Source organism: Artemia sp. Qi Xiang Cuo, chromosome 8 (assembly GCF_049724085.1).
Source record: "Artemia sp. Qi Xiang Cuo chromosome 8, ASM4972408v1, whole genome shotgun sequence".
NCBI classification, from domain to species: Eukaryota; Metazoa; Arthropoda; class Branchiopoda; order Anostraca; family Artemiidae; genus Artemia; species Artemia sp. Qi Xiang Cuo.
Window position 1 is genome coordinate 49,659,935 of NC_142801.1, and position 16,100 is coordinate 49,676,034.

Genomic DNA, 16,100 nt, shown 5'->3' on the forward strand with positions numbered 1-16,100 from the left:
GCCAAGAGACAGAAAGTTTCCAATATAGGAGTTTCAGACTAGGCGGTTCTAATCGTGTACTTTTTATTCTGATCTGATTTTATTTTTAGGAGTTATTGGTTATTGTATTTCTTAACATTGAACGTGATTGTCTCTTACTAGGTTGCTAGCTACCGCTACAACCCGGATTTATTGAAAATTTTCAGGAATTATTCTTTTTTCAGTTAACAAACAAATTTGTTGTTAACCCCCCCCCCCCCCAATACTACTACATTTTACATATTAATGGATAATTATATATACAAAAACGTATTGACAAACAACGTTTATGATGAACTGTATCAGTTCTTTATGTAAAAAATCAAATATCTTCGAAAAAACTGCAGTATGAAAATACATCAAAAATGCAGTTTTTTTGATAAAATTCATTCTACTTTAAAAACTATTTTATTTGTAATTACAAAAGTGACTAGATGTAGCAATTTCCTTTTAAAATGAGTCATTATACAGCTCTCTGTGAATTTCCAGTGCCCAGCTAGCTGAGAAGAAAAATCAAACGGAAAGAAAAAAAGATGCCGTATGTGGAGAATATTATGGTTACAGCCACTTTTATTGATTTTCAAGCCAATATATTTTCCTTGTTATTCAAGCCAAGGGACGGTAAGTTTGCTTTATAGATGTTTTGGACAAGGCGGTTCTAATAGTGTACTTCTTGTTTGAATTTGAATATATTATTAGGAATTATGGGTCACTTTAGTCTTTACTATTGGGCGTAATCGTGTCTTACAAAGGTTGCTAGCTACCGCTGCAACCCGGATTGAAGCAAAAGGAAAACCAAACTAATTTAAAAATTTTCAAGTTTTTTCTGGTTTTAATTAAAAATGGAAATTATTGATCAGATACCATAAATATTTTTTTACTTGCAGTTAAATGAAATTATTCATTTAACAATTTTAAGGAATTATTCTAGTTTCAGTTGACAAATTAGATTGTTTTCAAGGAATCGAGCTGCTAACTAAGTCCAGTATATGCAGTGGTATGTTCTTCGAATGATCGTCTTTTAATGTAATGCTTTAAAAATAATTTGTTTTAGTTACAAAAGGTTTTTAACCCCATCAATTGCCTTTAAAATGAGCCATTGAACAACTCTCTACGATGTTCCAGTGCTAAGCTATATTTGGAAAAGAAGAAAAAAAGATGCCGTTTAGGCAGAATGCTGTACTAGCTGCCACTTTTCTTGATTTTTAAGCCAATATATTTCCCTTGCTTTTCAACCCAAGGGACAAGTAAACAGCCTTTTAATGCTTCTTGTTCCTTTCTTCTTGTGTGTTGTGATAGTGGACCAGTAATACTAGGAACTTGAGGGTAGGCTCTGCCAGCTTTTAATCTTGATATTATGGCAAGTTTTGTATTTATAATATAAACATACAATTGCACGTGTATTTTATTCTAACCTATAAACTTAAAAAGTATTTAAATAGCTAAATCGCAAACTAAAAAAAAATTAAGCGGATTTAGTGGTCTAATATTTCAAAGGAAAAGTCTGATAGGCTGTAGGTGCTTTCTTATCAAATTTAGAGTGAATCTCATAAATTTTTATTTTTGGTCACTTCTCCGGCAAGCTGATGCAGAGTTTACCATTCCCAGACGAATCTATAAAATATTATTCAAAAACACCTACACTTTAGTTTACTCTACCTTCTGTTGGCTTAGCAACTTTGTTATCTTGCACTTCGTCCAAAGATGTACTGAGGTAGTCCTTCTGACTGGATCTCCTTACGATTGCACTGGGTAATTGGTAAGACTACTCCTATGCTTGGTGGTGCTCAAAACAAAATTAACATCAACATCCATCTACTCTTCCCCCATCCTGAAAATAAAGTGAGGTTTGGCAAATGACTAACGTAATCATATTTAAAAAATAAAATAAAATGACCGTACCGTCTCTCCAGTCATGGCACCTGAGGAAGCCTCTCTCGGTTTCCCTCTCCCTCCTTGAACAGTTCTAATCATTGCAGGTATAGAGAGACCTAATAACGCTTAAAGTTACACTGAAATAATTTTTCAAAACCTAGAGTCGAATAAAAGCTAGAGTCAAGTAAAGACTGACCGGCTATATGCAAATTTTCTAAGCTTCAGAGTTAGGGATGTAGAAGAGATGGGAGCTTGAGCATGATTTAAACTTTGAATTCGTTCCTGGAAGGTTAATTCTCCTAACTCAATCACTTCCTAAGATAGTAATAAGTTGATTTGAGGAGTGCTTCAGCAAGGGACAGAGCGGCACTTAGCAATTTACATCTTTTCCTGCTTCTGACAAAGTTAAACATGTTTTAAACGAGATCAAAGCGTACTTTCAACGAACTGGTCCTGCTGAAATATTATTCTCAATGACACATAGGCACCCATAAAATCTTTTTAAAAGTTTTCATACCGATAATTTTATGATCAGGGTAATCGATAAACCTTCCCTGCTTGGCATTACTACTGTACTTCTCTAAAAAGCCTTTTAATGCTTCTTGTTCCTTTTTTCTCCAGTGTTGTGATAGTGGAAGTAATACTAGGAACTTGAGTGTAGGCTGTGCTAGCTTTTAATCTTCATATCATGGCAACTTTTGTATTTATAATTGAAACATACGATTCCACGTGTATTTTATTTTAACCTATAAACTTAAAAAGTATTTAAATAGCTAAATCGAAAAATAAAAAAAATTAAGCTTATTCAGTGGTCTAATATTTCAAAGGAAAAGTCTAATAGGCTGTAGGTGCTTTATTAACAAATCTAGAGTGGATCTCAGCAATTATGATTTTTGGTCACTTCTCCGGCAAGCTGATGCAGAATTTACCAGTCCCAGACGAATCTATACAATATTATTCAAATACACCTACACTTTACTTTACTCTACCTTCTGTTGGCTTAGCAACTTATTTATCTTGCACTTCGTCCAAAGATATACTGCGGTAGTCCTTCTGACTAGATCTTCTTACGATTGCACTGGGTGATTGGCAAGACTACTCCTATGCTTGGTGGTGCTCAAAACGAATTTAACATCAACATCCATCTACTCTTTCCCCCTCCTGAAAATAAAGTGTGGTTTGGCAAATGACTAACGTAATCACATTTAAAAAGAAAATAAAATGACCGTACCGTCCCTCCAGTCATGGCACCTGAGGAAGCCTCTCTGGGTTTCCCTCTCCCTCCTTGAACAGTTCTAATCATTGCAGGTATAGAGAGGGTAAGAATAACCTACTAAACCATCCAACAGTAGTATGAGCATAATGTTTTTAAAGACATGCCCTGTTTCCATGACATGCCATGTTTTAAACGCATGTCCTGTTTCCACACCCACGGTTTCTACAACATGCCCTGTTTCAGCAATACAGGTGACAAGATTCCCAAAACACCCAGGATTTCTAGAACATGCCCTGTTTTTACACCCAGGATGTCTACAACATGCCCTATTGTAAAATGACCAGGTGTTTTGACAATGTCTACATTCGGTTGCTCTGTAATAGAGGATGACGCATTGTTACGTGACTCAGCCGGTGTTATATCATAGGGGATTTTAACCTAAGTAATTGGAGTTAGAAGTCATGCATGGCTTAGTGGATTTATCAGAAATAACTCAATGACGGCGCACACTAGGGTGTTACATAATGACAGCGCACATGTGGTTGTTGCATAATGACGGCGCACACGTGGGTCATAGGTAATGACAGAGCCAGACAGAGGAATTTCATTAAAATATTTTTCTATAAGACTTTTCAAGACGTTTCTTGAGACTTTTTTCTTCAAGACATCCCAAAAAGTTTTCCAAGACATTTTTCTTTCAAGGCGTTTTTTCTTTAGTTATTATGTTATAAGGAATGTTTACGGATGACGCATTCTCACGTGAACCGTCTCTTCAGAACCCAAGGGGACCGCCCCCCCTTTTAACTGAGGAGGAAACACAGGTAGAGTGTTACATAGTACTTTTTTTAGGTTTTGTTTTCTTTCAATATATTTTTCTCTGGGGTCCACTATGTTCTAATGATTCTTGCCCCCGTTATGACTCGAAAGGACCATTTCCATCCAATAGAACTGCACCTAAATTACAGCGCCCATGAAATCCTTTCCAATATTCTGTTTCGGGTAATACTTTCTAGGAAATAACATTTGCACGCAAGGAGGGTTCCATTTCTCACTCATGCTAGAATAACGATTATGTGTTTTACTACAGCTGTGATAACTGAGATGCAGAGGGGAACATCTATTTCTAGTTTTTTTTCATTTTGTAAAAATTATTTTTTGTTTTTTAAAAAGTATTTTGTATTCTGAAAGAAGAATTTGTGATCTTTTGGTGTAATTTTTTTTGTATGAATTATTTTGTTTCGTAAGAAGTATTTTGTATGATGTAAGAAAAATTTGTGATTTCTTAGGATATATTTTTGTTTTGTAACAATAATTTTTTGCTTCGTAGGAAGTATTTTTTATTTTGTAACAAGTATTTTGTATTTCGTAAGAACAATCTCTGATTTCTTAGGATGTATTTTGTATTTTGTAAGAACCGCTTGTGATTGTTTAGGATGTATTTCTTAGGAATTATTTTGTTTCGTAAGAAGAATTTATGATTTCTTAGGATGTAATTTTTTTGTAGGAATTAGTTTTTGTTTTATAAGAAGTATTTTGTATTTTGTAATAAGAATTTATTATCTTTTGGGATGTATTTTCTGTTTTGTAGGAATTTTTTGTTTCGTAGGAAGTATTTTGTACTTTGTAAGAAGAATCTCTGTATTCTTATGATTTATTATTTGTTTTGTAAGAATTATTTTTTATTTTGTAAGAAGTATTTTGTACGAAGAAGCATTTTGCTTGTATTTTGTAAGAAGAATTTGTGATTGTTTAGGATGTATTTTTGTTTTTTAAGAATATTTTTGCTTCGTAAAAAATATTTTTTGTTGTGTAAAAAGTATTTTGTAAGAAGAATCTGTGATTTCTTAGGATGTATTTTGTTTCGTAAGATTCATTTTTTTTATAAGAAGTATTTTGTATTTTATAAGAATAACTTGTGATTTCTTAGGATTTGCACCAGCGGGAGTCATAGAGGTGGCACATAGTGCCACGCTGGCCTCAATTGGGCAGGGGTAAGCATAAAAAGACGTTATTGAGGGTTTTTTATTAAGTTTAATCGATCAATTCTAGTGTAAATGGATATTTTTGCAAGAAAATGGCCGAAAACATCTTAGGTGTAAAAATGCACACCAGATGGTGTCACATGCTAGCCATTGAGTGCCACAGATTGGGAATTGCCGTGGATCATTGCAATCTAACAATAATACGGCAAGTTTCCGCTGATCAAATCAAAAATGGTCATTTTTAGTTTATAAATTATTTCTAAGGGAGATAAAGGTTGAAAATTCCTTGTGCGTGATAATATGCGCCAGGGGGGTCATTTGGCAGCCATAGATTACCTCAGAGACAGACGCGTACAAAATTTTGGAATTGGTGGAACTTGGAGCAGAATTGGTAGAATCGGAAATGTGAAATCCGATATAGGGGGGGGGGGGGGGTCAAAAGTGTAAATTTTTATAAAACCAATTTTAAATCAGGAGAAGGCTCGTTTAAAAAAAATTTAAATTCCAAGTGGCGTGAAATGCCTTGGACTAGCACATTCTAACAATGAAATGCTAAGTTTCGCTGTTCAAATAAAACAAACAGTGTTTAATTTTGATTAGTCACAGGCCTATTTTCGGAGGGAAAGGGTTAAAAATTCCTAGGTGTGACGAAGGGGGTGCCACATGGATGGCGGGAGGCAGGAGAATAATGCCGTGGTGTTGTGGGATGTTTTTTGGTGCAGCATGAGAGGGTCGGCTCGTAAAATAAACTTGAATCAATGGGTTGAAGCATAATTTTTAACAAGAAATGTCTGAAAAATGTCTTGTGGGTGGTGAGGCGATGTAATAGGATGCCACAGAGTAATAATAGTTTGGCACTGTAGCGTGAAGTGCTTGGGGTATAACGTTCTAGCAATGAAATGCCGAGTCCCACTGTTAAAAAAATAGCAGTGTTTAATTTAGATTTACAAGCTTATTTTCGGAGGGAAAAGATCCTAGGGGCTGATGAGGGGGTTGCCACGAGGATGACAGAGGGGCAGGCGCGTAAGGCCGTGGTGGTGTGATGTGTTTTGAGGTTAATCGTGATAGGCTTGGCTTTCGAAAACTTGAATCAATGCGTTGGAGCATAATTTTTAACAAGAATTGTCTGAAAAAATGTCTCGGAGGTGATGAATGATGTCAGAGGGTGCCGTAGAGGAGTAATAGTGGGGCACTGGGGCTTGAATTGCTTGGAGTATCACGCTCTAGCAATTAAATGCCAACTCCTTTTGTTAAAAAAAAACAGTGTCTAATTTAGATTCGTGAGCTTAGTTTCAGAGGGAAAAGGTTGAAAAATAGGGGTGATGAGGGGGATGCCACGAGGACGACAAAGGGATAGGCACGTAATGCCATGGTGGTGTGGAGTGTTTTGATGAGCATCGTGATAGGCTCGGCTTGCAAAAACTTGAATCACCGGATTGAATGTGTAGTTTTTAACAAGAAATGTCGGAAAATGTCTTGGGGTAATGGGTGACGTCATAGAGTGCCGTAGAGCAGTAAGAGTGTCTCACTATGGTGTTAATTGCTTGGAGTATCACGTTCTAGCAATGAAATGCCGAGTCCCGGTGTTCAAAAAAGAAAAAGTATTTAATTGACATTCATGAGCTCGTTTTTGGAGGGAAGGGTTGAAAATATCCTAGGGGTGATGAGTGGGCTGCCACGTGGATGACAGGGGGCAGGTGTGTAATACCGGGGTGGTTTGGAGTATTTTGAAACTTTTTATGATAGGGTTAGCTTCCAATGATGGATTTTTTCATTAAAAGCACTCAATAGGACATAAAAAACTACCTCTAACAATATTACGTTTAGTGTGATGAGAAAATATTTTTCAAATGCACATATTGCAACGGTGGGTGAATATTCATGTGCTTAGCTCCAAGAAACGTGGTATTTTTGTTAATAGCTCTCGGAAATACCTCAATATGACGTTGCCTCTAATATCAACCCTGCCCCTCTGGAAATGATTGCTAGGATGTATTTTTCTTTAATACATGAATTTTTTTCTTATATTTTATTCTTTATAAGCTTTTTTCACTTTTTGTATTTTCGTTTGTCGTGTTTTTACCTGATTTTTCTGTGTTTTAATAATGTTGTAAATTTTCTTTAACTAATAAAAATTTTATTTACAAAGGTCTGTGTCTTTTAGATTTATTACCAACTTACTTACTTAGGTTCTGGAAATCCTCGTGGGACATATTGAGGCCACTCCTCTTGCTAGCTCATGCGTAAGAGCTTGGTACATTGCTCTTTCTGGTGCAATACGGGGTAACTGTGATATCTTGACGCTGTCAAAACGGAAGTTCTCCATCTATCGTTTTCGTGGTCTGCCTCGTGGACGAAGGCCATGGAGGGATCATTCGAGAGCGATTTTTGGGAGGGGGCTCCATTCAATAGAGGTGGTTTCATGACTAAATGAGTGGTTGCTGCCAGCCACTCCTCTCCAAAACCTTGCAAATGCCATTGTCCGTAATCCGGATCTTCCGCACTTTCACAGTTGCCTCATATAGGGGATCCTCCCACGGTGGTGTTCTGCTTCACCGTGCAGTTTAATCCATTGCTGGGAGAAGGTTTGTAACTTACGGGACATGTCCAAACAATGTTGGGCCCAGCTGAGTGTAAATCCAAGGGGCCTTCTTCCTCCTCCGCCTGCACCTACGAACCCCAGGTGCGGGTGCCCCAGTTTCTATTTATGGACCCCCAGAGACAAGGTCCGGTCTTGGTTCGTGCCTCCTAGTGGAGGTACCCAACAAATCTGTTGGACATTCACCTATCCGCCACATGGGGACGCGCTGAATGGCCAGGGGGAGGCCTCTATTGAGAAGATGACTCAGTAGGTTTCGATTTATTTTTAGGGCGAATCTTGAATGCCTAATCGTTTTCACATTTTAAGCGTATTGTGGTCCCCTCTCGTCTTTAGTACTTAGAAAATATACAAGCGGCATCCCGAAGTATCATTATGTAGTACTCTTTAAAGTATTACTTGACGAGCAGGTGATAGAAAATTTCTACAAACAGGTTTTCCCTTCTGCATGTCAATTATCGCAGCTCTCAGCTCTAGGAAAAACATAATCGTCATTCTAGCGTGTGTGAAAAATGGGATTCTCCTTGTGTGCAAATATTATTTCCTAGAAAGTATTACCCGGAACAGAATATTGGAAAGGGTTTCATGGACGAGTTGATTAAGGCACAGTTTTATTCGATGGGAATGGTCCTTTGGAGTCCTATCGTGGGCAAGAATCATTAGAATATAGTGGACCTCTGAGAAAATGTATTGAAAAAAATATAAAAAAAAATTATGTAACACCCTACGTGTGTCCTCAGTTAAAATCGGGGGAAGGGTTTTCCTTGGCTTCCAAAGAGACTGTTTACGTGAAGATGCGTCAGCCGTAAACATTTCTTATTACGTAAGAACTAAAAAAAAACGCCTTAAAAACGCCTTGAAAGAAAACTGTCTTAGAAAACATCTGAAATGTATTGAAATATCTTAAAGAAAAATATCTTAATAAAATTCCTCTGTCTGAAACTGTCATTGCGCAAGACCCACGGTGCGCCGTCATTATATAACACCCACATGTGCGAAGTCATTATGTAGCACCCACGTGTGCACCGTCATTAAGTTATTTCCGATAAATCCAATAAGTCACGCATGAGTTCCAACTCCAATTACTTAGGTTAAAATCCACTATGATATAAAACCTCTTGAGTCACGCAAACTTGCGTCATCCCCCATTGCATAGCACCCAAATGTAGACATTGTCGTAATACCTGGTCATTTTAAAACAGGGCTGCTGTAGAAATCCTGGGTGTAAAAACAGGGCATGTTGTAGAGCTCCTGGGTGTTTTGGGTATCATATCACCTGTGTTGCTGAAACAGGGCATGTTGTAGAAACCCTGGGTGTGGAAACAGGGCATGCGTTTAAAACAGGGTAAGTCACGGAAACAGTGCATGTATGAAATCTGCCGAGGGCATGTCTTTAAAAGTATTATGCTCATACTACTCCCGACCCGCGCCTCGAAAGACAGTAAAGCCGTTTATTGTTTATTAAATAAATAAAAATATTTTTTCAACTGCAAATAAGGAGCAGCATTAAAACTTAAAACTAACAGAAATTATTGCGTATTTGAGAGGGTTACCCCCTTCTCAATACTCTGCTCCTTCTTGATAAAGGTTTTTAGTATTTAAAATAACTTATTGAACTAATTAAACGGCCCTTGGGTTTAAGGGGTCGTTCTTAAACAATTGGGGCAAAAATCAAGCTTTAGCGTAAAGAGCGAGATATTGAGGAGGGCGCCATCCCCCTCATATGCGTAATTATTTTCTGTTTGTTTTAAGTTTTCAAGCTGCTCCTTACTTTCAGTTGAAAGAATTTTGTTTTTTATTGAATTTCTGACCGTTTTTTAAATAATACTTGGAAATTCGGCTTCCCCTTAATGAAAATTTACCTCCGCCCAAGGAAAATAAATTTATGAAAATTTTTTCCCATGTACCCTCACCCTGCCAGGAAAATTCCCCCAGAAAATTTCATTCTCGGTGAAGATTCCCTCGACAAAATTTCTTGCGAACGATTCTGCCAGAAATTTTTTTCTTGATACTTCTTCATTTCAATAAGACTTTAATTTATTATTGTTAATAGTAATTTCCGGTCGTTTTGAGTTTGAATTTTAAAAGGTATTTGTATCTGCTGAGTTTAAGCTTAAAATAGCCCTTACTTTTCTTTGGAAAAATTATTTATCGGAAATTTTTTTTAATTTATTTTTATTCATTTTTGAATGGACAATGTTTCAAGTCTTTAAAAATTCCTTATTTCAAAATCAAACTTTTAAGAAAAATAATCAAATATTCATCAAAGTATCAAAACTGGTATCAAAGTAACAATATCAAAGTGAAAAAGTGGGTTTGTGTCAACCTCGGAGTTTTTATTGTCTGATGTTTGAACTCTTGGCAACAGGTAATAGAGGATGACGCATTCTTACGTGACTCAGCCGGTGTTATATCATAGGGGATTTTAACCTAAGTAATTGGAGTTAGAAGTCATGCATGGCTTAGTGGAATTATCAGAAATAACTCAATGACGGCGCACACTAGGGTGTTACATAATGACAGCGCACATTTGGTTGTTGCATAATGACGGCGCACACGTGGGTCTTAGGTAATGACTGAGCCAGACAGAGGAATTTCATTAAAATATTTTTCTATAAGACTTTTCAAGACGTTTCTTGAGACTTTTTTCTTCAAGACATCCCAAAAAGTTTTCCAAGACATTTTTCTTTCAAGGCGTTTTTTCTTTAGTTCTTATGTAATGAGGAATGTTTATGGATGACGCGTTCCCATGTGAACCGTCTCTTCAGAACCCGAGGGGGACCGCCCCCGCTTTTAACTGAGGAGGAAACACAGGTAGAGTGTTACATAGTACTTTTTTTAGGTTTTGTTTTCTTTCAATATATTTTTCTCTGGGGTCCACTATGTTCTAATGATTCTTGCCCCCGTTATGACTCGAAAGGACCATTTCCATCCAATAGAACTGCACCTAAATTACAGCGCCCATGAAATCCTTTCCAATATTCTGTTTCGGGTAATACTTTCTAGGAAATAACATTTGCACGCAAGGAGGGTTCCATTTCTCACTCATGCTAGAATAACGATTATGTGTTTTACTACAGCTGTGATAACTGAGATGCAGAGGGGAACATCTATTTCTAGTTTTTTTTCATTTTGTAAAAATTATTTTTTGTTTTGTAAAAAGTATTTTGTATTTTGAAAGAAGAACTTGTGATCTTTTGGTGTAATTTTTTTTGTAGGAATTTTGTTGTTTCGTAAAAAGTATTTTGTATGATGTAAGAAGATATTGTGATTTCTTAATATGTATTTTGTTTATAAGAATTATTTTTTGCTTTGTAAGAAGTATTTTTTGTTTTGAAACAAGTATTTTGTATTCTACATGAACAGTTTCTGAATTCTTAGAATGTATTTTGTGTCTTATAAGAACCGTTTGTGATTGTTTAGGACGTATTTTTAGGAATTATTTTGTTTCGTAAGAAGAATTTGTGATTTCTTAGGATGTAATTTTTTTGTAGGAATTAGTTTTTGTTTTATAAGAAGTATTTTGGATTTTTTATAAGAATTTATTATCTTTTGGAATGCATTTTTGGTTTGTAGGACTTTTTTTTTTCGTAGGAAGTATTTTGTATTTTGTAAGAAGAATTTTTGATTTATTAGGATTTATTTTTGTTTTGTAAAAATTATTTTTTATTTTGTAAGAAGTATTTTGTACGAAGAAGCATTTTGCTTGTATTTTGTAAGAAGAATTTGTGATTGTTTAGGATGTATTTTTGTTTTTTAAGAATATTTTTGCTTCGTAAAAAATATTTTTTGTTGTGTAAAAAGTATTTTGTAAGAAGAATCTCTGATTTCTTAGGATGTATTTTGTTTTGTAAGAATTATTTTTTTTATAAGAAGTATTTTGTATTTTATAAGAATAACTTGTGATTTCTTAGGATTTGCACCAGCGGGGGTCATAGAGGAGGCACATAGTGCCACGCTGGCCTCAATTGGGCAGGGGTAAGCATAAAAAGACGTTATTGAGGGTTTTTTATTAAGTTTAATCGATCAATTCTAGTGTAAATGGATATTTTTGCAAGAAAATGGCCGAAAACATCTTAGGTGTAAAAATGCACACCAGATGGTGTCACATGCTAGCCATTGAGTGCCACAGATTGGGAATTGCCGTGGATCATTGCAATCTAACAATAATACGGCAAGTTTCCGCTGATCAAATCAAAAATGGTCATTTTTAGTTTATAAATTATTTCTAAGGGAGATAAAGGTTGAAAATTCCTTGTGCGTGATAATATGCGCCAGGGGGGTCATTTGGCAGCCATAGATTACCTCAGAGACAGACGCGTACAAAATTTTGGAATTGGTGGAACTTGGAGCGGAATTGGTAGAATCGGAAATGTGAAATCCGATATAAGGGGGGGGGGGGCGGTCAAAAGTGTAAATTTTTATAAAACCAATTTTAAATCAGGAGAAGGCTCGTTTAAAAAAATTTTAAATTCCAAGTGGCGTGAAATGCCTTGGACTACCACATTCTAACAATGAAATGCTAAGTTTCGCTGTTCAAATAAAACAAACAGTGTTTAATTTTGATTAATCACAGGCCTATTTTCGGAGGGAAAGGGTTAAAAATTCCTAGGTGTGACGAAGGGGGTGCCACATGGATGGCGGGAGGCAGGTGAATAATGCCGTGGTGTTGTGGGATGTTTTGTGGTGCAGCATGAGAGGGTCGGCTCGTAAAATAAACTTGAATCAATGGGTTGAAGCATAATTTTTAACAAGAAATGTCTGAAAAATGTCTTGTGGGTGGTGAGGTGATGTAATAGGATGCCACAGAGTAATAATAGTTTGGCACTGTAGCGTGAAGTGCTTGGGGTATAACGTTCTAGCAATGAAATGCCGAGTCCCACTGTTAAAAAAATAGCAGTGTTTAATTTAGATTTACAAGCTTATTTTCGGAGGGAAAAGATCCTAGGGGCTGATGAGGGGGTTGCCACGAGGATGACAGAGGGGCAGGCGCGTAATGTCGTGGTGGTGTGATGTGTTTTGAGGTTAATCGTGATAGGCTTGGCTTTCGAAAACTTGAATCAATGCGTTGGAGCATAATTTTTAACAAGAATTGTCTGAAAAAATGTCTCGGAGGTGATGAATGATGTCAGAGGGTGCCGTAGAGGAGTAATAGTGTGGCACTGGGGCTTGAATTGCTTGGAGTATCACGCTCTAGCAATTAAATGCCAACTCCTTTTGTTAAAAAAAAACAGTGTCTAATTTAGATTCGTGAGCTTAGTTTCAGAGGGAAAAGGTTGAAAAATAGGGGTGATGAGGGGGATGCCACGAGGACGACCAAGGGATAGGCACGTAATGCCATGGTGGTGTGGAGTGTTTTGATGAGCATCGTGATAGGCTCGGCTTGCAAAAACTTGAATCACCGGATTGAATGTGTAGTTTTTAACAAGAAATGTCGGAAAATGTCTTGGGGTAATGGGTGACGTCATAGAGTGCCGTAGAGCAGTAAGAGTGTCTCACTATGGTGTTAATTGCTTGGAGTATCACGTTCTAGCAATGAAATGCCGAGTCCCGGTGTTCAAAAAAGAAAAAGTATTTAATTGACATTCATGAGCTCGTTTTTGGAGGGAAGGGTTGAAAATATCCTAGGGGTGATGATTGGGCTGCCACGTGGATGACAGGGGGCAGGTGTGTAATACCGGGGTGTTTTGGAGTATTTTGAAACTTTTTATGATAGGGTTAGCTTCCAATGATGGATTTTTTCATTAAAAGCACTCAATAGGACATAAAAAACTACCTCTAACAATATTACGTTTAGTGTGATGAGAAAATATTGTTCAAATGCGCATATTGCAACGGTGGGTGAATATTCATGTGCTTAGCTCTAAGAAACGTGGTATTTTTGTTAATAGCTCTCGGAAATACCTCAATATGACGTTGCCTCTAATATCAACCCTGCCCCTCTGGAAATGATTGCTAGGATGTATTTTTCTTTAATACATGAATTTTTTTCTTATATTTTATTCTTTATAAGCTTTTTTCACTTTTTGTATTTTCGTTTGTCGTGTTTTTAACTGATTTTTCTGTGTTTTAATAATGTTGTAAATTTTCTTTAACTAATAAAAATTTTATTTACAAAGGTCTGTGTCTTTTAGATTTATTACCAACTTACTTACTTAGGTTCTGGAAATCCTCGTGGGACATATTGAGGCCACTCCTCTTGCTAGCTCATGCGTAAGAGCTTGGTACATTGCTCTTTCTGGTGCAATACGGGGTAACTGTGATATCTTGACGCTGTCAAAACGGAAGTTCTCCATCTATCGTTTTCGTGGTCTGCCTCGTGGACGAAGGCCATGGAGGGATCATTCGAGGGCGATTTTTGGGAGGGGCTCCATTCAATAGAGGTGGTTTCATGACTAAATGAGTGGTTGCTGCCAGCCACTCCTCTCCAAAACCTTGCAAATGCCATTGTCCGTAATCCGGATCTTCCGCACTTTCACAGTTGCCTCATATAGGGGATCCTCCCACGGTGGTGTTCTGCTTCACCGTGCAGTTTAATCCATTGCTGGGAGAAGGTTTGTAACTTACGGGACATGTCCAAACAATGTTGGGCCCAGCTGAGTGTAAATCCAAGGGGCCTTCTTCCTCCTCCGCCTGCACCTACGAACCCCAGGTGCGGGTGCCCCAGTTTCTATTTATGGACCCCCAGAGACAAGGTCCGGTCTTGGTTCGCGCCTCCTAGTGGAGGTACCCAACAAATCTGTTGGACATTCACCTATCCGCCACATGGGGACGCGCTGAATGGCCAGGGGGAGGCCTCTATTGAGAAGATGACTCAGTAGGTTTCGATTTATTTTTAGGGCGAATCTTGAATGCCTAATCGTTTTCACATTTTAAGCGTATTGTGGTCCCCTCTCGTCTTTAGTACTTAGAAAATATACAAGCGGCATCCCGAAGTATCATTATGTAATACTCTTTAAAGCATTACTTAACGAGCAGGAGACAGAAAATTTCTAGAAATGGATTTTCCCCTCTGTACGTCAATTGTCGCAGCTCTAGGAAACACATAATCATCATTCTAGCGTGTGTGAAAAATGGGACTCTCCTTGCGGGCAAATATTATTCCCTTGAAAGTAATACCCTAAACAGCATATTAGAAAGGGTTTCGTGGACGAGTTGATTAAGGCACAGTTTTATTCGATGGGAATGGTCCTTTGGAGTCCTAACGTGGGCAAGAATCATTAGAATATAGTGGACCTCTGAGAAAATGTATTGAAAAAAATATAAAAAAAAATTATGTAACACCCTACGTGTGTCCTCAGTTAAAATCGGGGGAAGGGTTTTCCTTGGCTTCCAAAGAGACTGTTTACGTGAAGATGCGTCATGCGTAAACATTTCTTATTACGTAAGAACTAAAAAAAAACGCCTTAAAAACGCCTTGAAAGAAAACTGTCTTAGAAAACATCTGAAATGTCTTGAAATATCTTAAAGAAAAATATCTTAATAAAATTCCTCTGTCTGAAACTGTCATTGCGTAAGACCCACGGTGCGCCGTCATTATGTAACACCCACATGTGCGAAGTCATTATGTAACACCCACGTGTGCGCCGTCATTAATTGATTTCCGATAAATCCAATAAGTCACGCATGAGTTCCGACTCCAATTACTTAGGTTAAAATCCACTATGATATAAAACCTCTTGAGTCACGCAAACTTGCGTCATCCCCCATTGCATAGCACCCAAATGTAGACATTGTCGTAATACCTGGTCATTTTAAAACAGGGCTGCTGTAGAAATCCTGGGTGTAAAAACAGGGCATGTTGTAGAGCTCCTGGGTGTTTTGGGTATCATATCACCTGTGTTGCTGAAACAGGGCATGTTGTAGAAACCCTGGGTGTGGAAACAGGGCATGCGTTTAAAACAGGGTAAGTCACGGAAACAGTGCATGTATGAAATCTGCCGAGGGCATGTCTTTAAAAGTATTATGCTCATACTACTCCCGACCCGCGCCTCGAAAGACAGTAAAGCCGTTTATTGTTTATTAAATAAATAAAAATATTTTTTTCAACTGCAAATAAGGAGCAGCATTAAAACTTAAAACTAACAGAAATTATGGCGTATTTGAGAGGGTTACCCCCTTCTCAATACTCTGCTCCTTCTTGCTAAAGGTTTTTAGTATTTAAAATAACTTATTGAACTAATTAAACGGCCCTTGGGTTTAAGGGGTCGTTCTTAAACAATTGGGGCAAAAATCAAGCTTTAGCGTAAAGAGCGAGATATTGAGGAGGGCGCCATCCCCCTCATATGCGTAATTATTTTCTGTTTGTTTTAAGTTTTCAAGCTGCTCCTTACTTTCAGTTGAAAGAATTTTGTTTTTTATTGAATTTCTGACCGTTTTTTAAATAATACTTGGAAATTCGGCTTCCCCT